Below are 18,857 nucleotides of genomic sequence, written 5' to 3' on the forward strand. Positions count from 1 at the left end.
AAATACTAGACATAACATCAATATCGATTACGAATGTTTCACGACCATGTGTGTAATACAGAGTATGACAGTCGAGTCACTGAAGTTTTCTATATTTAGCATATTACCTTGTATCCCGTGTGAGTAATCTTGAGCGGAAACTATCTTCATATAGACGTATTCCGATAAGTGGTTTAAGATAGGTCTAATTCCAAAAAATCCCATTAAGGTTGTTTTACGTGTCACATTCCTTCAGTTGTGGTAATACGACCGTCAACGCCCGTTCGAACTCGTATCTTCAGCTGCTTGGAACTTATTGACCAGCTATAACGTATAGGTTAACGTCCATATCGAGTAACCTATGTCATTAATTAAAATTCCAATTAGAGAGGATAAAGCTTCATTAAGGTCTGTTTCATTGGATTTGTGTGGTTTTGAGTTATGCCGGAATTTCAAAGCGGTGGGAATTACAAGTTGACGTTCATAAATTCATCCGTAAATCTGGGAATGTGGAATTAAGTTCTTGGAGCATCGAAACACAAAGCAGTAGTCTACCATCCATCCTCCAAACTTATTTTTTTGGAGTCAGTCTTATTTTCCCTCCGTCATAGGCCCTTTTTAAAAATTAATTTTTGATTCAAGCGGCGACGTTTTGCGTCACGATAAGATTCCAATACGGAATAATTAGGGTAAGAGCCAGTGTTTTCATTACCTGATATGATTGCATGTTGAGAGATACCAGTTTATATTCTCTTCCCAAGACATTCCTCATGTGCGTATAGGCCTAGGCAATGCCGCAACAAATAGGCCTATACTATGCTACAACAATTGTAGCGTGAATCACGTCACGTCATCAATGTACGAGTTTCTTTGTCATTTACTGCGTCTCGTGAGGCACACTGACAGACCCCGGACCGTCGATTTATAATTCTTACACTTTTTTTCCTTTTCATATACGCTATTTTCCTTGTCGTGAATTTTATATATAATAAAACCTTTTCAGTCTTTGTCGTCCGCTGGTGACGTTGTTCTTTCGTAATGACGTTTCTGTGATAAAAGTTGAAGCCAGTCATTGTTTTCAGTGGGCCTATATTTGAGGTATTCTGCAAGCAACTGTTCATGATACTGATTCTTGATAACTGTTCTTGATACCGATTTGGTGGGGCATTGCATTACCGAAGGGAATTGATTAGATGTAGCCTAATGTCAGTTTCACGTCCCAATTTTTCCTGCATTCAGTAAGATTCAAAACACTTGTTCTTGGTAGTTTAAGGAAATATGGGGTGCAAGTTTAACATGCAATCTTTTATATAAGACCTTAGTCGGGACACTTGCAGCCATTTTGCACGGTATATCAGACCGCAGTCTAGACACGTGCAGGCAGTTTGCACAGACATGACGGCATCCGTGCATTGCATGGCGTGTCATCAGTTACGGAAAATAACTGCATGGAGAGACAAGTCTCACAATGGCTACAGCTCGTAAATGTACCAGTCAGAGCAAACAAAGCGGCCAACGACTCCTTCCTCCCCTCCCCGCTTCTTTCCTTCCTCCCTTCAGCACACCACGTCAATCGTTCTTCCTGAAATCCAGCTGCTGTGTTGCCATTTGATGTTTTAAAGGAAATATTCGAATGACGGGTATTAATAAATATCATTATTATTATTATGATGGAACAAGCCAAAGGCTTTAAAGTTCACTCATATGTTAACTGATGGGACCAGTTATCCTGAGTGGCCATTTTTATTTTGTTAAAGGTTGTTGCTAATCATTTGATTTCATCACGTACACATACTGAGCCCAGAATAGCAATGGTAACTAGTTTTCAAGAATTGGGACGTTCTTATTTTGTTTTACCTCCGCCTGAATAACTTTCTCCAAAAAATCTGTTTTGTAAAATGGGAAAAATCGTGGACGTGTTGCGCCGAAATAATTAAGAAATGCTCAATATTATTAGAGGAATAGACCGATTTAAACGACCACGTCAGTTACAGCAGCGGTGCTCAGTAATTACGTTACTGTAAAAAGAAAGTGATGCATTAGGATATTTTTTCACTAAAAGGCAACACAAATGTTAACTCAGTGGACTTTTAGTTTTGTATTTGTTTTCGGTATACAGATGGAGATACCTTATAATAATACTCTGAATAGATAAATATCCTCGTCGTAATATTAAGATTGTGTGCGTATGAACATTTGCGTGGAGACTACTCCACATAGCCTAATATGGCGGAAAGGAAAGTACGATTAGGAAAATTTGGTTTGTAACGTCATTGCCTGCTGAACTAGTTTGTCAGCAGTGGTTCAGATAACGACCTGCACTGAAAACAGATTTTCGTTCTCCGCTGCTTACGGTACATTGAATAGCTAAGCTTTTGTGCGCTGTCTGGAGTATATCCATTAACTAGCTAAGTTATTGTATCGTTACTGTCGACTCTGTATGTGCACCAAAGGGTATTCCTGCTATCATTATAGTAACAAAGTTGAACTGGAATATGAGGAGTTGTCTGGCAGACTGATGGAGTTGCAGCTGATTGTTTTTGTTTGTTTATTTGTTTCCCGTAACTAGCTTTGGCATTCTTTTATGAGTAAGTTTAATGGTTCGTTAAATCTTTTAAGAGCTTAGAAGATGCCCATCGTATTAAACAGCTTGTAAATGGTAGCCCGTTCCATCTCTCATCAGATTGGCCAGCCAATAGATTTTAATGGTGATCCAGAATCCGATGGAGTTTTGATTGATTTTTTTAGATTTTCGTTTTGGTAACAATCTTTAACACCTGTGCGTCTCTCTCTCTCTCTCTCTCTCTCTCTCTCTCTCTCTCTCTCATTCATATATATTATATATATATATATATATATATATATATATATATATATATATTTATATATACATAGAGCCTACATATACATATACGTATGTTCTTACTGGGTAATTATATGTTATTTGTATATAGGCAGCCAAACCAAAATATATACTTTATATATACTATATATATATATTATATATATGATGAGAAAGATTTAGCAGTCAGTATAGCAAATCCCACATCCTTCCATGCGTCACAGCATATCAGACCAACCTGCTATAATAAAGTTCCATGTGGATGGCAGACGTTAGCCTCTCATTTATACAATAACAACGCTTTCAGCCTCTTGACAATTAACAGAGGCCATTGTAGGAGTCAAGGTTGGGTGCCATCAGCCATTGTGGAGTAGGTGTGGGTTGATACTAACGAGTGAAGTGGGTGAGTTTTATTAGTTGTGGATGAAGTGGGTAGGTGCAATCAGTTCTGGGTGAAGTGAAGTTGTGGGTGCAGTCAGTCATGAGTGAAATGTGTCAGGTAGAATGGACTCGGTGTTAGCCATTGGTGCGAGTAGGCCTATTCATCATGGTTTGATGGGGTGCAAGTATTCAGTCATTAGTAGATGGTATGTGGAGCTTCAGTCATGGGTTGATGTTGTGGGTCTTCAGTCATGGGTCAGTAGGGTACGGGTATTCAACCATGGGTTGATGGTGTTTGGGTGTTCAGTCACGGGTTGATGGGGTGTGGGTATTCAGTTATGGGTTGCTGGGGTATGAGTGTTCAGTCATGGGGTGATGGTGTGTGGATATTCTGTCATGGGCTGATGCTGTGTGGGTATCCAGCCATGGGTAGATGGTTTGTGGGTATTCAGTCACTGGTTGAATGACAGGGTAATTCAGTCAGTCTGCGGCCTGATTTTAGGCATTCAATCACCAGCAAGATAGGTGAGGTTAGACAGTAATGGGTGGATTAGGTTGGTCAGTCAGTAATGCAGTCACAAGCAGACTGATTTTGGGGTCAATCATCGTTTGTCCGGTGTTTTGGGGTTGAGGGTGAAAGGGGGGTTAAGGGTGGGGTTACGTAGTGCTGGTTTCGTGCCGTATAGACCAGTGTTGTGTATCCATAGTGATATCGACCATTGATCACCGTGTTAACAATAATGGGATCGATGGCTCCTTGACACATTCCTTCCCCCCTTCGAGGCTTATAATGGATTATAGCTGCGCTGTAAAATGTCTGACAGAAGTCGACAGTCAGAGTTGGCGAAGGAGGAAGGAGTAGCCTACGTTTTTAACTTAATGAGTGTTTACGTAAGTCTATATTAAGAGTTTTTACGATGGCACTTGCTGTATCATTATGTAAAGGGTAGGTCTGTTTGTTGAATGGATCGATAAGAATAAGGCATGGGTATTTTTTTTAAATGCAGGTGGTGTGTTTTATATTTTCTGCCTGTGATTTAGATAACAAAGTTGAATGTATGTATAGATATGTATATATATATTATATATATATATATATATATATATATATATATATGATATATATGATCTTGAGGCTGTTTTCTTTGAACAGGGTGGATTTAGAGAACAACACATAACAAAGGTCGCTGCCACATTCATGGTTTAACGGTTGAGTCAGGGATGAACCTCCTGCGCAGTTAAACTTTAACAGCCATTTCATACACCTGTGAAGAAGGTTAATTAACAGCGTGCAACCTCTAACTCTCCTCCTCTGACACTCTCTCTCTCTCTCTCTCTCTCTCTCTCTCTCTCTCTCTCTCTCTCTCTCTCTCTCTCTCCTCCTCCTCCCATGATTCCCAATAACATACCTCCCACATACTCCATGGGTAAAACTATATATCCAGGAAGCGCGAGAATGTATGCAAAATAGGTATGAAGGGAGCATTGTGTGTAAGGGGGTTCGACGCATTGCTGATGAGAAATGTGTACTGTAAGTGTATTCACGTAGTATACTGCTGATCCCCGTAAACACAACCGCTCGCCATGATACACTCTGTAGCTGCCATGATGCTTTGCGATTTCATGACTGGATTCTGCACGAGTGGCTTCTCATTTATCTTACACTTTGCATGATGCATTTGTAACGGCTTTTCCAACCTCCAGCTGCACTGCCTTCTGCCTTTTACTTTGCACCCGTTCCCATTTGATCCTGTAAGGGGGTGGTGCCGTTCATTCCTTGTATTGTACCTCCGTTCATAATCTCTTGCCTCCGTCGTCCTTTCCACCCTCTCCGAACAATTGTTTCATCATATTTTTCAGTGTTGAATGACCTCATAGGTCGTTCCGCTTGGCCTTTGGCCTAAATTTCATATTCCAATTTTCCGCTCCCTTTTGACACTTCCCACCCTTAAGAGCGTGTCCAGCTTCAACTTGACCTTGCCCCGGTTTTAGACCAATTAATCAGGAGCAGATCCCACGGGTGAACCCTATGAGAATCACGAAAAGTGATAGCGGGGTCTCTGTAAACTACTTTATAATTAAGTCTGTGATAGAACATATCATTAATGAATTAACCGTGGTGCCCTACTCAGGTTTTCGGATGTTGGGAGATGTTTAAGTATTGTAGGTCTAAAGTATAGTGATAGATGGTGACTGATTTATATAACCTGTTGTTGTCTTGGCTTGCTTTCGTTGTGTAAAAACGCCAGTAGTTGGTGTGACGTCAGGTACTGTTAAAAATGTTTATCATTGTTTCATTTGTTTGCTATGTATATAACTTAGTGTAAATTTGGTTCACAGTTGGCAAGTCTTTTGCAGTGAGTATGTATGTGTGTATGTGAAGTAATAGGTATACACGTGTTCATTGAATATTGATATCGAGTTGTCTCAATTATTAGTCCGTGAGCAGTAATCTGCATTAGATATAATCTGCAGTTCTTAGTGATGGGGAAGAATCTATTAACCGGCACGATCAGACTCTCTCTCTCTCTCTCTCTCTCTCTCTCTCATGACGAACGCTAATGAAGGACTCTCAAGAATTAGGATTTCAGATCACGTCACTAGTGACATTTATATTACTGACGCCCATTTTTCTTTCTTTCTTTCCCTCCTTCAAATGTCCCTGGGCGGATAGCTTGTTGATTTTATGCCTTCTGTTGAAATCTGAGCGGAATTTTGATTCCCCAGTTCTGTGCTGTCGTAAGTTTAAAGCCTTTTCACGTACAGTGTGGTTATATAAATATTTTTTGCGGCATTTGCTAGAAGGAAGGAGATTGTTACATAACAGCCGTAGGATTCTTTATGCTACACATCTGAAGTCTTGTTAAGTCTTTACTTACACTTGTTCATTTCTGGTATGTTTATTTGATAAACACTTCGTTTAGTGTGTTTATTACTAGACGAAAGGAGGTTGCTAAATTCGATAATTTTTTGTTTGCAAAATGCGTAGATTCTCAGACATGCGTCTAGTTTTTTACGATTTGCTTCTCATATATTTAATAAGTTAAAATTGTTTAGAGGCATTTTATACTATATATGTATTCTAGCTAGCTGGCAAGTCTTATTTCTTTTATTAATTTTTGCCGTAGCTTTATAAATTTGACTTTACCTGGGATACCGTATTTGTATTCAGGGAGCTGACCATGCTCGTTAACAGCGCCCAATGTCCTTAGTGAGCTGCACGGTTTATGACCTTTCATAGTTAGTAAATCGTTATTTTTTAATGCTTTGTTATTTTAGTTACGAATTTCTTTAGTGACATTATCTTTGACAATTTTGCCAAACATTAAGGACTTTTCTGAAACGGTATAGCCTAAAACCAGTGGCATTCGTACACAAATTCTTAGACGTAGTCCTATGCGTCTAGAAATGTGACGATGGCGGGCGTCCGTTACCACGGTCTTTGGGATGCCAACTTGCATAACAAAACGAGCTGCCCGGTTGTATTGCTTAGCCGTTATTCCCATAAGATAAAGCCTGACATATAACGAAGTTTATCTGTAGTCCAGTCACTATGAGAGAGAGAGAGAGAGAGAGAGCTCATATTGTTTACAGTGATGATCGGCTACGCAGTTACCAACAGCATTTACAGATCGTTTCAGGTCGTTTAATTTGCAGACGTTAAGTAATTTCCTTGCATCCTGAAATGAATTTGCTCAGTCCATGCTGTAATTTCCGTTGTTATTTTGTGTATTTATGGCCCTCTGGTGGCGCTCGACTTGCCATCATTTCAATTGCGTTGTGCCAGTTGATTAAAGTATCAGTGCCTTTATTTATGGCTGCGGAGAAATAGCAGTTTATGCTTTTAAATGGCCTATGCCGTTGGTCCCGCCTCGGATTCGAACTAGGGTATTTTCTGAGTGAGGCCTGAGGGCCGTTTCCAGAAAAATCTATTGGGCTTTTAATGAGCTAATCAGTGTATTGTGTACCCGGGTGTTAGTTGGCTGTAGGGTAGAAGCCACTGTAAAGGCCAAAGGTTGATGTATGTATATATATATATATTATATAGGTATATATATATATATATATATATATAAATATATGTATATGCAACATATATATGTATAATGTATGTATGTATGTATATATATATATATATATATATATATATATATATGTATTGCTATATTGTCTGTCGTTACAAATGAGTAACACTGTAACGATGTCGTTACGTAACACTGCAGGGATTCTGGTTCTTCTCGCTATTTGGAAACCTCGTCTTTAGAATCTATTTTTGATTTTGAATCGATATCGGCGATATGTGAATGATACCCGCCGGGCTTGTTGGCCGCCGGGAATTCTTTAGACTCTCCGGGAAATTTTCCGGGAATTGATAATGACTATGAGAATGAAAAGACGGGTCTGGGTGAATCCATCTTTTCTCCCGCAAGATTGATTGCTATTTCTCTTTCTCTTGCCCCCTCTTTCTCTCCCCAGGGAATTAGCATCGTGACCTTCCATTCTCTCTCTCTCTCTCTCTCTCTGGCATCGATACGGGAAGTAGCATCACGATCTCTCTCTCTCTCTCTCTCTCTCTCTCTCTCTCTCTCTCTCTCTCTCTCTCAGGAAAGCGATCTCTCTCTCTCTCTCTCAGGAAGTAGCATCACGATCTCTCTCTCTCTCTCAAGGGAAGTAGCATCACGATCTCTCTCTCTCTCTCTCTCTCCTAAATGTCTCGATATTGGCTTTAAAATAGTTATTGGAAACTGCAGTTATTTTAACATTTCACCAAAAGCCATTTGCGTATAGGCCTACACACACATACACATACACAGGCTACTGTTGTGAGGTGTGCCACGGAGGTAATCCATTGTTTGTATAGGCCCATTACCGCTTCAGGAATCATTCAGGTATCTTAATGGAAAGGAAAATTGTAAAAGGAATGTGAATGGAATGGATTTATTTCTGAAATTACTTACACCTTTGCAACGGTATTTGTGGTTTGATATGTATATGTATATGTATGTATATATATATTATATATATATACACACGTGTATGTGTATATATTACATCTCTCTCTCTCTCTCTTTTTTCTTTCACATATCTTATACATACTATATATATATAATATATATATATATATATATATATATATATATATATACATATATATATATAGACACATATAGGCTCTATATATATATGTAAAGTCAAGACACAACACTCTCTCTCTCTCTCTCTCTCTCTTTTTATATAGACACATATAGGCTATACATACACATATATAATGTATTATATATATATCTAGATATGTAGAGAGAGAGAGAGAGAGAGAGAGAGAGAGAGAGATCTGCATATATGTAATATATATACAAACACATATATATATATGTGTGTGTGTTTGTATATATATTACATATCTCTCTCTCTCTCTCTCTCTCTCTCTCTCTCTCTCTCTCTCTCTCTCTCTCTCTCTCTGTATATATATATATATATATATATATATATATATATATATATATATATATATATATATGTGTGTGTGTGTGTGTGTGTGTGTATAAATTCATGTTTAGTACCGGTAAATCGGTGCATATTTACAAACAGTTGACATTTATTTATTTATATATGATAGCATACTTAACAACATCTAATCACTGCTTTACAAAAAGAACTCACTCGCAAACAATTGAAAATTTTTTGTTCTCACGTCACGTTTACGTCAATGGCGCCGATAGTGACGTCACTCAACGGATGACGTCATCAGGTCCGCCATGTTGCTCGTATGTATGTTATGCCAGAGACTGTCAAAGAGCAATTAAAGTGATTTATTGTTGGTTGTAGATAGAATGTTAAACATCACAGAGGTCATGAATCCTTTATGTCGTCGGTAGGGTTTTGTTGGCTGGTGCAGTATATGCTTTTGTGCGTCCAGGTCCAGGTTTCTATATATATATATATATATATATATATATATATATATATATATATATATATATATAGATAGATAGATAGATAGATATAAATAAATAAATAAACATGTGTAATTAATATGTATATTTGCATATATATAGCCTATATGTTTATATATATACTCGTGTATGTATATATATATAATATATATATAGCCTATATACTCGTGTGTGTATATATATATATATATATATATATTATAATATATATATATATATATATACCCACGAGTATATATATACTTTCTAGATTGACGTCTCCCTTCCACTGCCAAAATCAGAACTAGGCGTGCGAGTTCTACCATCCCTCAGAGGTCGTTGTCTAAACGTGGCGTAGATTTATATGCAAAGTCCCGAGCATGTTCCTAACTTGGCACTATTAACCCAGAGTACACCTGTTACGGTGATGTTCGCTGAAACACCTGGGTAGGTTTATGTAGAAGTAATTAAGGACTGGCGTGGGACAAGGTGCAGGCGTAGTTTGACTGAAGTAGCATTATTATTTTATTATTAAATTATTATTATTATTATTATTATTATTATTATTATTATTATTATTATTATTATTATTATTACAGTATTATTATTATTATTATTATTATTATTATTATTATTATTATTATTATTATTATTATTATTATTATTATTATTATTATTATTCAGAAGATGCACGTTAAACGAAGAAGAAGAAGATGAACCCTATTCGTATGGAACAAGCACACAGGGACCATCGACTTGAAATTCAACCTCCCAAAGAATATGGTGTTCGTTACGAAGAAGTAAGAGGAGGTAAAGGGAAATACAGAAAAGGGAGATCTCACTTATTAAAAAAAATGAATCAATGAATTAATAAACAGACAAAAATGTATTAAAATGCAAGGAGAATAGTATTAGGGTAGTAATGCATTGCGTCCTCTCTTGAACTTTTGAAGTTCCAATTGCACGACATCCTCAGTGGGGAAACTGTTCCACAGTCCAACCGTGTGAGGAATAAAGGAACTCTGGAACTGAGAAGTAGTTCTACAGCGAGCTACATTGCTGTACCATTTGGGCCACTGGCACTGCTGGAGATGGTAGAAGACCCTTGTGAACAGGGAAAAAAGGAGTTGTGAACAGAAAAAAGGAGTTATGAACAGGAAAAAGGAGTTATGAACAGGAAAAAAGGAGTTATGAACAGGAAAAGAAAAAGGAGTTGTGAACAGGAAAAAGGAGTTATGAACAGGAAAAAAATGAGATGTGAACGGGAAAAAAGGAGTTGTGAACAGGAAAAAAGGAGTTATGAACAGGAGAAAAAAGGAGCTGTAGTACGAGGACATAAAGGTGGAACTGGGAGAAAACCCCACAGTTCCACCAAGGAACACAATCAGAGGTGTTTGACAGCAAGACTGGAGAAAAGAAGGGCGAGTGGAGGTGAATTAAAAGGCTAAAAAGTGGATGCAGCTGCTAACATCCTTTAGTAATGCCTACAGTGCCCCACGTAAGGTGCACTTACGGAACTGCCTTCCTACGGGGCATTGTGGACAAGAAGCAACAAAGTAGTACAAAACGGACCAGAGAGTGCAAGTCACCCAGTTCAAGCAAAAAAGGTTGCTTGGAAGAACTAGTTACTGAACAAAATTGTGAACAAGCCCACAAAAACAAAAACTGGTCCGGCCGTAAGTGAACGGATGATAGCCAGCTGGGGGGTCTCTTTTAGATATAACAGGCTCTGCCACGCATCATGTAGCTTTATATGTGTGTGTGTTTTTTTTTTAAGTGCTTTGAAAATAAACTTGGAATCGTGTATACATGATCATTAGCCTACATAAACTGTCTCCCATGAAAAGCGAGTCGTGGAGACGAAATAGGTCTAGGTCAGAGCAAACCTTGTAGTACAACCAGGCAAAATGGGTCTAGGTCATTTGTATGTTGCTCACGTTTTCAGATACATTTTCCATCCTTTCATCTTGAGAATAAGAAGTTAGTAAAAAAAGAGAAACGGTAAATGTAGTGAGCGTTCGTGTCCCATGCAGAGAAAACGAAGATCGTAAGATGATATGGAGATCAGACCATTTATGCAGTGTAATAATTATCGAACATAACCCGTTTTCCTTCACGCACCGGACAGCAGTAAATTCCAAGTATCGGAAAGTTTTTTTCCGGTGACTCACGAATCCGTTATGCTGCTTGTCTTTTCCCATTAGTTGTCGCTTGATCTCGTGTGAGTCAAAATGAGAGAAAGAGAGAGACAGAGACAGAGAGAGAGAGAGGGAGGGAGGAAGAGAGAGAGTGAGTGAGTGTGTCGGTGAGTCTAGTGTTTGCTAGGATATGGTCGGAGCTAGCAGAAGTTGCTCACTGCTGGTTGTTGAACTGTCCCTGTGAATGTTTCTTGAAACTCGACGTGTTGTTGGTGGCGTTTCCTGTGATGACCTTGTGCGTGAATTTGTTGTACAGATTTGTGAAAGGGAATCTGTGTATATGTGAAAATAGGACTTCGAAAGTCACAAGGTCAAAGTGTCGTAGCTCGGTTCTCATGGATGAAGAATTTATCGTGGTGGAGATGGACGATTGTTTTCCGTTGATTAAGATGCATGGTTAGTGAGGGATGAATTATTATAAGTCCTGTGATTTTTTAGACTCTCTCTCTTCTTCTTTTTCTCTCTTTCTATATATATAGATATATTTATATATATATAATATATGCATATATATATATATATATATATATAATATATATGTAGAGAGAGAGAGAGAGAGACTTGTTATTTGTTAGCACTAATAATGTTTCTCTTAGCCATTAAATATATAATGTATCCACATAAACATGCAATTGCCTATAATTTGTTGGCCATAAATGCACGATATATATATATATATATATATATATATATACATATATATATATATATATATATATACACACACACACATACATAGGCCTATATATATATTTATATATATATACACATATATTATCGTTGGGTGTATGTATGTATGTATGTACGGTATGTAACAAAAGTCAGAAAATAAACTCGTCCAACCATAAGTTACAGAAAGTTATCTTAAAACAAAAACAAAAGAAAGTCACGACCGAAAAGAAGAAATTTAGGGGAAAAAACAAAACGAGTGGCAATTCAGTCACGTGACACACTTAAGCCAATCGGGTAGTCGAAATGCTCGGTCACGTGGCAAGAATGACCCAATCAAAGAGCCTAATTCCGGGAGGCCTGTGACGCGAATGGCTCATACGGACCCGAAATAAGCCTGGGTCCGTTAAAACCCCACCTGGGTCCGTCGAGTCGAACGGACCCACCTGGACCCTTGAGCTGAGGGCACTGGGTCAGTGGTGTGTACCCGTAATGCTGGGGCATTTGTTTTTTGAAGATGAAACATTTTTAAAGCGTATGTTTTGTCGAATGCATCGATAGGGGCTGTGAATAAATGAGTATATGTTGAGGTTTTTGTATTGTTATGCATTATTCATTTGTTAAGTGAATCACTTTCTTATACTTTTCGTTTTTGTACCGATTTTCATCACCGTGGTCATTTTAATTGTTAATTATGCGTTGTGTGTATATTACTGTATATTATATATATACATATATATATGAATATATATATATATATACATATATATATATATATATATATATATATATATATATATATTACATATATGGGTTTGTATATGTATTATAGAATGAAAACGTTTCTTCATCATAGGTTATCGTTAAAAAACCGAAACTAATGTGAGCCGAGTAAAACCTCCATTTGGTAATGAAACCGATGGACCACTAAAACTCGGCTGTAATATTTCCACCTTTATAGGAGCAGTTTTAAAGAACCCCCACCCCTTAACTCACCATTTCCTCCCCAACCCCACCCCACCTTCCTTGTCAGCGATGCTTACCTTTTCCCATGTTATTCATCTTTCATTGACCGTTCACATCTACCTTTCACTGATTCATTTTCTCTTGACTGTTGGTCTTCAGGTTATTCATTTCATTCAGAAAAAATGAATCATCGTTTGCTGCAGATCCTGCATTAGAAGTATTTAAATTGTAAAATCCTTTCACGAGTTATTTAGGTTTTTCTTCCCCTGGGCCAAAAGACCACTCGCTAAACCGAGAAGCTCTCAGAGACTAGGATGTGATAGAATGCAAGGGTTATGTGTCTGGGTCAGAGAGAGAGAGAGAGAGAGAGAGCAGGCTGGGGTTAGATTGTGCGCTGACTGGCACAATACATCTTTAGTTTAGTTGTTTTGTCTGCGATCTAAGAGAGAGAGAGAGAGAGAGTGGGAGAGAGAGATCGAGCGGAGTTTTGTGAATTTCATAGAAGCAAAGAGATTGGATTAAGAGAGGAAGTTGATCTCTTCAGAATTAAAGTCATTCACCCACACACCCACAGAAAGAAAGAGAAAGAGCGGCTGCCTTCTTAATCCTGCAGTGACTGCAGTCAGAGAGAGAGAGAGAGATAGAGAGAGAGAGAGAGAGACACTGTATATTTAACTTTAAGAAAGGTACCTAATTGAAATAGGAGGAGTATAGTGGAAAGAGAATGTATCCGCGTGTGTGTGCGTGTGTTTGTGTGTACGTATGCTGACTTGCACTATCACTCCATCACTTTGTTGTCTGTCTGCTTGAGAGAGAACTCAGAGAAGGCTGGAGAGCGGGGGGGGAGGAATAGAGAGGAGTGGGGGAGGGGCGAGAGAGAGACCAGGGGTGTGATGACCAAGGCGCCAATCAGTCCACGGGTCCGTTTCTTTCCAGGACCCACTGTGAGGGGTGGGGGCGGGGGTCGTGGTCCTTCTCTCCCATTGAGAGCGGAGTCTGCGAGTCTCCTGAGAGGGTTTTCGGAAAGATAGCTTGGTTTGGTAGTTGTTACAACTGGGCCACCACCACTGTTTGGGTGCTGGATGCTAGTTTTTAGTTTTAGTTTGTGTGTCAGTGAGATCATTTAGTTTATATTATTATATATATATATATATATATATATATATATATATATATATATATATATTTATATATATATATATATATTATAAATATATAATCACATACATTTATTTATATATATAAATATATGTATATATTATATATTATAAATATATAAATATACATGTATATATTTATATATATATATATATATATATATATATATATAATTTAAAGAGGATAAAAACCAGTTTGTCCGGTCTACTTAATGTTTAGAATTTGTTTCTTTAGAACATCCAGATATGCTGCGTAATGGTAGAATTTATTTTTTGTACTGCAAATGTCATGTGAATGTGCTACTTAATGCTAGATTTTTTTTATGCATCTAGATGTGCCGGATAATGGTGGAATTTTATCTAGAGCAAAGTGTATCTGAATGTACTTATTGCTGGGATTTTTTTTTCCTTTTTTTATTTGCAAGAGCAAATGGGCTATAGTACAGGAAGCTGCATTGTCTTTTTCTAGCCCAGGCCCGAAGGAAATAGTGGGAATGGAGGGAGAAGGGTTGTGAGGCTTACCGCGAGGGAAGCGTCAGACCCTCATCTTTAAGGGAGAAAAGAACACGTCAGGAGATATAGGATTAGGGGGAGAATTCCAAAGCTTCAGTCGATGTAAATATAAATATACATAATTTTTCTTTTAGGATTTTCCTTTTTTTTTCAAAAACAAAAACAAGGAGAAAATTCACTGTGTTAATTTGGGAGAGGTAAAAAGTATGTCAACTCATACTGCATATACAGTATATATATATATACACATATACTATTTATATATATATATATATATATATATATATATATAAATATTATATATATATAATATATATATGTATACACATGTAATATATATATGTATGCATACATATGTAATATGTATAAATATATGTATGTAAATGCATTCATATATTAATATAATCGTCCAATAACTTTCCCTTTGCAGTTCAGGGTTTAAAGGTCATCCACTATCATCGTATTATCTATCCTCCTAGGAAGACCCTAGCCTCTCCCTGGATATTTTTCCAAGCTAATAATTCCCCATGGCATAAATGTTTAACTTTTTATTTATCACCCTCAGTTAAGTTCATTTCTAAGTTTTAATCACATGCGTATACACAAGTGTAAAATACAACTTTACATAAATACAGTTTGGGTGTATGAGTGTGAAAATCTTGATATACTATAATTAGTTTAAGTGTATGGGTCTGTATATGTGTATATTTTTAAACGGAAGGAATGAGAAGTTTGCGTTTGGAAGGGATGGTGGCCATGTGAGATATGTTCCCTTTAAAAAACCTTCATTGCTGTTTGGACGGTATAAGACCTTATTTGATCAATGGGGTAATTAGCTTCATCATTTATTCAGGGGAAGAACTAGGGGAGATCGAAGAAGAAGAAAAAAAAGGAGGAGGAGGTCGGTTAAGAAGAAGAACAAAAAAGGAGGAGGAGGTTTGGAAGAAGAAACAAAAGGGATAGAGGTGGTCGGTTAAGAAGAAGAAAAAAAAGGAGGAGGAGGAGGAGCAGATCGGTTAAGAAGAAGAAGAAAAAAAAAGGAGGAGGAGGAGTTCGGTTAAGAAGAAGAAAAAAAAGGAGGAGGAGGAGGAGGTCGGTTAAGAAAAAAAAAGGAGGAGGAGGAGTTCGGTTAAGAAGAAGAAAAAAAGGAGGAGGAGGAGGAGGTCGGTTAAGACAAAGAAAAAAAGGAGGAGGAGGAGTTCTAAGAAGAAGAAAAAAAGGAGGAGGAGGGAGGTCGGTTAAGAAGAAAAAGGAGGAGGAGGAGGAGAGTGTTAAGAAGAAGAAAAAAAAAAAGGAGGAAGAGGAGGTTTGTTAAGAAGAAAAAAAAGGAGGGAAGAGAGGTTGGTTGGAGAAGAAGAAGAAAAAGAGGAAGAGGAGGAGCTAAGAAGAAGAAGAAGAAAAAAAAGAGGAGGAGGAGGAGGAGGTCGGTTAAGAAGAAGAAAAAAAAAAAGGAGGAGGAGGAGATATCAGAGAGGGCTCTTGTACCTTGGCTTATTAAGGTTGAAGGGTCTGAGGACCCGTACTTATTATTGCTCATAATATGCATAAATTATTTATAATATGCTGTAAATTGTTGCAGGAGAAGTCTAAAGGGTATGAGTTATGACGTTCCTTAGGAAATAAGTGTATTTTTCAAAAGGTTTGACTGTAAATGCTGTTCGATAGATGATATTAAGACTTTGAAGTCTCTGTGAATATGCTAATATTATCAAGTGAACACTTCGTGAAAAAATGACAAGAGTATTATTATTATTTTTTTTTTTTTTTCTTTTTTACGCGACGATGACAACGGTGTTGTAACACCAGTTTCACTGAATTCAGTCAAACAGTGATTCAGCCATTTTTATTACTGATCCATTCGCGGGACTGATCTTGCCCGAGAAGTAGCTTGAATTTATCATAACTTTCAATAATTTTTACTGTAGTTTCAGTTTTATAGATGTTACAAAGATGTTGAAGTTTTTATAAGTATGCATGTATCAAGTAAACACTTCGTAGAACGATGACTAAAGTTACCGTGACGCCATTTTCTCAGAATTCAGTCGATCAATTAAGCAGCCATTTTTATTGCTATCCACTCCCTGGACAAACCCAAGGAGTAGCTGGGTTCTTATTCTTTCGTTGGACTGAGCTGATAAATCCAAGGTGTCTGAAACTATCTCTTTTCTGTTATTGATATCTATTTCTAAAACCACTACGTTGATAGTAGTAGTAGTAGTAGTAGTAGTAGTAATATCATATTCAACACATAGTAGCAACTGATCTCTTGTTTCTGTATAACTTTTATCTTGTGTAACTTTTTTCAAATGAACGCCATATTCCTGGGAAGCCTGAATTTCAAGTCTGTGGCCCCTGTGAGCTTATTCTATACGAGTAAGGGTTTATCTTCTGCATAATAATAATAATAATAATAATAATAATAATAATAATAATAATATGGTGTTGAAGTTGATAGCTGCATTAAGTTTGTATGGAGTTGTCTAACTTTCTGATGAATGATTTTTCAGGATTACTGCATTCAGTTTGTATAGAGAAAACTCTGTACAAATTGAATGCAGCTGATGCAGCTATCACCTTCAATACTACATGTTTAAAAGAGGCATACTACTCAGATAATAATAATAATAATTATAATAATAATAATAATAATAATAATACTTAGTAATAATAGTAATAACACAATAATAATAATAATAATAAGAAAAAATAATAAGAAAAACCATAATAATGAAAACAAACAGAAAACTTACGCCAAAGACTCAGAAATGGACAGTTGTCCATTCGATGCCCGCCGTCCCTTTGACAGAAGAGACACAACAATTACCGTCAATGCTTTGTGAAACCGCCCCCATTATTGCGTGAGGCAAAGCACCTCATTAGCCAACGTGTATTGCCGTGGTTATTGTTGAAAATCCTCATACGTAGCCTCAGGATCGGGATCACTACAAAGATAAGGCAGCCAAACGGAGTGTTTACCCCCTTTTCCTGGCGTCATACAAGGGGAGTTTTGAGGGTATGTTGGCGTTTCATACATTTTTTGAAAAATCTCTCTCTCTCGTTTTTCATTTATCCTCCATTCACGTGTTCTGTACACAACCACGTGTCTCTGTATTGCTCTTCTTTCTCTCTCTCTCCTCTCTCGTTTTTCATTTACACCATTTACACACGGGCCTCTGTATTGGCCATCCTTATACTCTCTCTCTCTCTCTCTCTCTCATTTTTTGATTTATTCTCAACATTTACATTTTCTCTTGATTTTTTGTCCCAGCCTTTTTTCTCTCTCTCTCTCTCTCTCTGTGTTGCACTGGTTAGTTGGTTAGTAAATTAAGTTGACATTGCCAGCACGACCCTTTGCTATAAGCATAACAAGTATGGTAAAGATGAAAGGGATCTGGTGACCTGGTTGTGGACCTCCGGACTCTGCCCAACCAACAGAGACGCCAGTGCAAAATGGGGCTGTATGTCAGAGAGATGATGTGAGCACCTGATTATTCAAGTTTTTTTTTTATTTTCGTCCTCTGTCAACGCAGAGAAAGCTCTCCACATCCTCTTTCCGAATTACGTCTCGCAGGGGAAGAAGAGCCTTTGCAATTTCATCTTTCATTCATGGTCTTACGTGATGGAGTGCTATTTATAGTTTTCTGTTTTCGTATTTCTTTCAGTTTGTTCTAACGGTAGGCGTGGGTGTAATTTAAGTGAGGGGATTTTAAGGAAGTTTTGAGGAAATTGTAAAGGTCAGATAATTTTAGTTATGGCATTTTAGGGAAGATGATTTTATTATACAGGCTTCTCCCAGGAAAAGGTCAACTCTAATTGGATCAGTGATTGAAGGGCTTTGATTCAGGTATCCGTTACGTTAATTCTAATTTTAGTTTTAGTATTCAAGAATGAATGTTTGACCATTCAGTCGCGTCGAGTCTAATTTTAGTTGTGGTATTGCAGTGAAAATTATATGAGTATTCTGCGGTTAGGTTACATACCTTTAGAAATTAAATATAACGGCATGATGGTATGGTAAAGGAAGAGACCAGATTAATAAAAAAGGTGTGCCATCTTTTGGAAGGGAATTGGAGTGTCCATGGAAGCCAAGATTGGAATGCATGAAGTGGTCGTTGAGCCAATCCTCCTTTATGGAACCCATTGTGGATGGGGATGCGATTGAAAGGAAAAGTGTAGACATTGTTGAGATGAATTTTTGAAATAGTGTATATATAGCGTA

General features: G+C 37.4%; 1 protein-coding gene across 1 annotated transcript in view; it reads left to right on the forward strand.

Annotated features, from left to right (window-relative positions):
- The window catches only part of unc-119 (unc-119 lipid binding chaperone), a 133,981-nt gene that overhangs the window by 925 nt on the left and 114,199 nt on the right, over window positions 1-18,857 (forward strand). The gene's annotated exons all lie outside the window — the stretch shown is intronic.

Source organism: Macrobrachium rosenbergii, chromosome 53 (genome assembly GCF_040412425.1).
Source record: "Macrobrachium rosenbergii isolate ZJJX-2024 chromosome 53, ASM4041242v1, whole genome shotgun sequence".
Lineage (NCBI taxonomy): Eukaryota > Metazoa > Arthropoda > Malacostraca > Decapoda > Palaemonidae > Macrobrachium > Macrobrachium rosenbergii.